This window comes from Euprymna scolopes, chromosome 12 (genome assembly GCF_053919585.1).
Source record: "Euprymna scolopes isolate OS-2025 chromosome 12, ASM5391958v1, whole genome shotgun sequence".
NCBI classification, from domain to species: domain Eukaryota; kingdom Metazoa; phylum Mollusca; class Cephalopoda; order Sepiida; family Sepiolidae; genus Euprymna; species Euprymna scolopes.
The window spans coordinates 55,727,604-55,732,603 of NC_136493.1; the positions used below are offsets into that span (position 1 = coordinate 55,727,604).

Genomic DNA, 5,000 nt, shown 5'->3' on the forward strand with positions numbered 1-5,000 from the left:
TCTCTCTCTCTCTCTCTCTCTCTCTCTCTCACGCACACATTCTCACTTTTATGGATATAATAGATAGATTATGCTGGATATATTTCCATATGTCTGAATACCCTATATACAAATGGTCAAATCTGTAGATAACAAATTTATTGAATAGATAGGTTGAGAATTGTTCTCTCTCTCTCTCTCGCAACCTTACACACACAACCACACGCAAACATTCTGACTTTTATAGATATAATAGATCGATTATGCTAGATATATTTCCATATGTCTGAATACCCAATATACAAATTTTCAAATCTGTAGGTAAAAAATTTGTTGAATATATAGGTTGAGAATTGTTCTCTCTCTCTCACACACTCACATTCTCACTTTTATAGATATAATGTATAGATTATGCTAGATATATTTCTATATGTCTGAATACCCTATATACAAAGTTTAAAATCCGTAGATAAAAATACGTTGAGTATATAGGTTGAGAATTGTTCTCTCTCTCTCTTACGCACACACACACACACACATTTTCACTTTTATAGATATAATAGATAGATTATGCTAGATATATTTCCATATGTCTGAATACCCTATATACAAATTTTCAAATCTGTAGATAAAAAATGTATTGAATATATAGGTTGAGAATTGTTGTCTCTCTCTCTCTCTCTCTCTCTCTCTCTCTCTCTCTCTCTCTCTCTGGCTACCTCACACACACACATTTTCACTTTTATAGATATAATAGATAGATTATGCTAGATATATTTCCATATGTCTGAATACCCTATATACAAACTTTCAAATCTGTAGATAAAAAATTTGTTGAGTATATAGGTTGAGAATTGTTCTCTCTCTCTCACACGAAACTGTGCGCTCGGCTTCTTCCCCCCCTTCCCACCCCAAATGCTTGGGAAACTGTGCACTGTTTTTGTTGGTTTTCAAGCTGCCTCTTCCCCCCCCACACACACACAGTTTAACAGTAGTAGGAGGTCAAGAGAAAGAGGGTGAGAGAGAGAGAAGAGTAAGTTGGTGAGAGAGAGAGAAAAGAGAAAGAGGGTGTTGGTTTTATATTTTTATTATCGTCTAATATTTTGAAAGCTGAATTTCTAATAAAATGTGCATCTATAGGAGATAATGCCTGGGAATGTGTTCCCCCCCCCACAGTTTAACAGTGGTGTGACGTCAAGAGAAAGAGGGTGAGAGAGAGGGAAGAGTAAGTGGGTGAGAGAGAGAAAGAGAGAGAAAAAAAAGAAAGACGGTGTTGGTTTTGTGAAAAAAGTTGTTATTTACAATTGTTCGCATTCTTGGCCTTTTGGTCAAGATCAAAGTGTAGTATCTGTTCTTCAGATGCTGCACTTCTATTTCTTGTTCTCTTTCGGTGGAGGAGAAATCCTCCACGACTGAGACAATTTTTATTTTTGTACCTTTTCTCCACGTTAAAAAACGACCCTGGTGTCTAACTCTGTCCCGTGGGGAGGCATAGTAAATAGGTACAATTGTTCGCCATTAGTGGATGTTGACGTCACGTCACGTGACATGACTAAGCGTTTTTTTTTTTTAGTATGAATAACATTTTTTGTTTTAATTATAAAGTCTACACTTAATTTTATAGAAAATGATGTATATATAATAGAAAAAAAAAATTACTGGTTTTGTTGGATTCAAGTGGATCCCCCCCCTCCAGTTTAAGAGATAGCAGGTCACGTGGTAATATACAAAATGGCTAGCGTAAATATAAAGATCGGTTTTTTTATCGACGAATATTTTGAAAGCTGAATTTTTTTTTATTCCTGTACATTTTTTCCTGATATTTTTCGTTAAAACTCTTGTATAAATACTATTTTTAACCAGTTAAATACGTTGGAGACATTGTCATGGAGTTTAATAATCTCTAGAACAAAGCAGAAGAGAAATTACAAAAGTATCGGTAAAACAAAGTGTTTGTTTACATTTGTTCGCCATTACTGGATGTTGACGTCACGTCACGTGACATGACTAAGCGTTTTTGGATTATGTAATATTAACATTAAAATGACAGGTTTTTTTGGGGGCCCCCCCTAGGAGAGAAATGATCAGTTCACCCCCTTTTAATGGTCCGTTTGGTGTGGAATTTCGATATTTGTCATGCGGGTGATCAAGGTTCAATATGATACATAATTTGTCAACTTTGGTTGTGTCTGTCAAAAGTTTGAGCTGACGTCACGTCACGTGACACGTATTGAATAACGTTAAAATGACAGGTTTTTTGGGGGGCCCCCCTAGGAGAAAAACGATCAGTTGACCCCTTTCTACTGGTCCGTTTGACGTGAAATTTCGATATTTGTCATCCGGGTGATCAAGGTGCAATATGATACCAAATTTGTCAACTCTGGTTCCGTCTTTCAAAAGTTTTAGCGTTACAAACAAACATACATACATACATACATACACACCGATTTTTGCCTTTTATATATATAGATGAAGAAGAAGATAGAAGAGGAAAAAATGTTTAAATTAAAAAATTTGGAAGATAAACAAATGAATTATGTTTTTTTTTGTTTTTTTTTACTTATCGAGTAAACAGAAAATGAAATCTTAGTTTCGTCAATTCGTGGCTATGAAATGAATCGAACCGGAAGTTCAGTTTTATCAACAGAACAGGTTCGCACTAACGGTTACGAAAATATATTTTATTTAATATTTTAATAATTCGCAAGGTAAATTTATTTTAATACCATAAAAACATCCCTCGACTCTAAAGATAGGTTGTCTGAAAATTTCAAATAAATTGGTAAACCAGAAGGGTTGTTATGAATGACAGAAGAATTTCTTCTAGTCAAATTAAGGCAGTTACAGATGCTAGTTGCAGTCCAATAACCATCAGATTACATGTACAACAAAAAAGCATGGTAAATAAAAAGCGTAAACAAATTTCTCGATTGCTTCCACGTCACAAAGTAAACCGCTTAAGATTTGGTAGGGATTACCAAACCTGCGACGTTAAGAAGTGGAAGAAAGTCCTGTTTTCTGATGAGAAAAAATTCAATTTAGATGGTCCTGATGGCTTCCAGCGATATTGGCATGACAAAAACATACCCCTTGAATTTTTTCCACACGTCACAGTGGTGGAGAGTCCGTAATGGAGCTCCACGTGGTACAGGGTCGCCAGACAGCAGCTGGTTATGTTAGTATGCTACAAAAAGCATTTTTAATGATGGAGGGTCATGTTATTCCAACAGAATAATGCTGCAATCCACACTGCAAGACAGACCTTGAGCTTTCTACAAGAAAATGGAGTCCATCTCTTGGGACATCCCGCATGCTCACCGGACTTGAACCCAATTGAAAATGTTTGGGGATGGATGACAAGAGAGGTTTATCGAAATAGCAAACAATATTCAACAAAAAAATGAACTTCGTGAAGCCATCTTCTTATTTCTAGCATGCCCCAAAGAATTTTTGAAGTCATCAAGAGCAGTGTAGGTAGAACTCATTATTAAGTCTGATTGTTGAATGTTTTCATACACTTTTCATACACTTTTTGTACAATTTAATAGAATTTTTGTCTCTGGTCGTATGATTTTGATCATGTGTAAAAAGCCTAATTTAATAAAAATGTAAATTTTAAAAATAAATCTTTGGAAAGTAGCTTTTTGTTTCCATAACCTTTTAGATTGTAGTATTGGTAACCTTAAGTCGGAAGAGTTTAAAATCTATCCTTAAAAAAAGTTTTTGTTTAAGATATTTTAAGTGATCTTAAATTTTTGATCAGCAGTGTATAATATGATAAAAATAAATTAAAACAAAATGAAAATAAAATAAAAACAAGCACGAAATAAAAGTATGAATCAAATTTAATTAAAGAAATTCACAAAATAAAATACAGGCTCGATTACAATAAAAGTGTATGAGATATATACGAAAAATGAAAGAAAACCTCAGGGAACAGTCATTAAATTAAAACCCATTTACGCAGGGTCCACGTTCCCCATGAAGTGCAAAAAAAAAAACTGTAGATGACATTGACTGGCGCCACACCAACTAATTGTGAAAGATTAGGGAGGATGGAAAATGCAAGGTGGGAGAGTACTAACCAAACCTCCACTGGAAGTGTACAGTTAAAATCTGGTACCTTGGGAAGGCATTTTGTCACCCAAACCCCAGGAAACACCAATAGCCGATGTCAATGAGAAATTAATAACAAACCGCTATTGCGATAACGTGCAATCATCTGCACGAGTGGTCAAGCGGTGAAGAACATTGGAAACCTGGGAAGACTTGTTGTCAAGCGGTCTCCAGCGAATACCACAGGTTACTGCCAGTGAACGATCACTGATGATGGTCTGTGAGACAACTGCTAGTGAGTGAAATAATAATAATAATAATAATAATAATAATAATAATAATAATAATAATAATAATAATAATAATGTCCCCTCCCAAATTCACCACAACCCGTAGATGTTAACTATATTTTAGTTTTTAACCAATGATCACATTATAGTATGATTGTCTTTTAGTAGTTATGTGAACTTCATTTCCGAAGACTATAGAGGATTATAGGCTTCCTTACTATGTAACTGATGAAAATACGCTACACATTTTGATAAAAAACATGAGGAAAAATGAACATAGAAGAACAAAAAACCAAAACTTTAAATGTAATTTCTGTATTAAAAGTAATAGTTATTTAAATATTTCAACATATAATCTTGTGGGGAAAATCCAGTTCCCCAATAAGGGCAACTCTGGATAGAAACAAAAATAAAAATTGTTTCAGTCATCAAGGATTTCTCCTCCACCGGGCGAGGACAGAAAAGGTGAATTGTAGCATCAGAACAGATACTACTACACGGTGATCTTGTCTCGAAGGCCAAGAATTGTTTGTTTTATGTTTCTTTAAATGTTTGTTCCCTAAATTCATAATTCAGTTTTTTCAGTATTAGATTATATATTGCTTTAAAATTACGTTATTTTACATAGATAATATTTATATCTTATATTTAATAAAGTTAAGTTTCATTATTAAT

General features: G+C 34.2%; 1 protein-coding gene and 1 pseudogene across 1 annotated transcript in view; both read left to right on the plus strand.

Moving 5' to 3' along the window:
• LOC145291048 (beta,beta-carotene 15,15'-dioxygenase-like) overlaps positions 1 to 5,000 on the plus strand; it is an 86,313-nt gene that overhangs the window by 65,129 nt on the left and 16,184 nt on the right. The gene's annotated exons all lie outside the window — the stretch shown is intronic.
• Positions 1,287 to 1,420, plus strand: LOC145291774 (U2 spliceosomal RNA; annotated as a pseudogene).